The following is an 897-nucleotide window of genomic DNA, read 5'->3' as shown; positions in this document are numbered from 1 at the left end:
CACATACAGCATATATTTTGAAAATATTTACATGTATTTACGTGTATATATTTATATTCATATAAATTATATCATATATAAATATATTTAATATATAAACATCACATATTCTTCTTAAATATATACATGCTTGTGTGTGTATTTATATATACATAATAAATATACACAGTACACACATATATATTATGTAAACAAAAACCTTTATTTTGGATGCGATTAATCGCGATTAATCGTTTGACAGCACTACTTATATTACATCATTATTAATCATAATTTACTGACTTTTTACAGCAGAGAGAAGGTCTGATGTGTTTCTAATGTATTTCTCTGGGTGATTTCAAATCAATTCAATGTTTAAAGCTGCTTTTAAGGTTTGCATTTCATTGTGTTTGCGGTTGTGATCTCAAGGTTAATTAAGTCGACTGAAACTCAAGTTAGAAGTGCATTGTGGTCAGATAAACTCATTAAACGCAAACACCCTGTTAACACTTACACTGCAAAAAGTGCTGTTCTTCCTCAGTATGTTTGTCTTGTTTTCCAGTACAGTTATCTACATTCTTAAATTTGAGAAGCAGATATTAAAAGATATTAAGGCTTTTTTTATAGGTTTATCAAAATTAATGGACTTGTCTGAAATAAGAAAAAATATCTGACAATGGGGTAAGAAAAATAATCGTTTTCCCTTTAAATTAAGTTGATTTTTCTGACCCCACTGGCAGATATTTTTTCTTTTTTTAAGCTAAAACTCACTTAATTTGGTTCTTAAGTCTTTTTCTTTCCCAAATAAATGTATCATTCATTCATTCATTCATACATTCTTGATTTAATGTGTCTTATCCTGATATAAAAATATTTAAATATTTGTACCGGAAAACCAGACAAAAATACTGATACACT

At 27.4% G+C, this 897-nt stretch overlaps 1 protein-coding gene across 1 annotated transcript in view; it reads left to right on the top strand.

The window, feature by feature from the left end:
• The window catches only part of piezo2b (piezo-type mechanosensitive ion channel component 2b), a 110,185-nt gene that overhangs the window by 48,008 nt on the left and 61,280 nt on the right, over window positions 1-897 (top strand). The gene's annotated exons all lie outside the window — the stretch shown is intronic.

Source organism: Sinocyclocheilus rhinocerous, unplaced genomic scaffold, assembly GCF_001515625.1.
Source record: "Sinocyclocheilus rhinocerous isolate Xijiao unplaced genomic scaffold, SAMN03320098_v1.1 scaffold1534, whole genome shotgun sequence".
NCBI lineage: Eukaryota > Metazoa > Chordata > Actinopteri > Cypriniformes > Cyprinidae > Sinocyclocheilus > Sinocyclocheilus rhinocerous.
The sequence above is the reverse complement of the archived record's forward strand: the minus strand, read 5'-3'. Positions and strand labels throughout refer to the sequence as shown.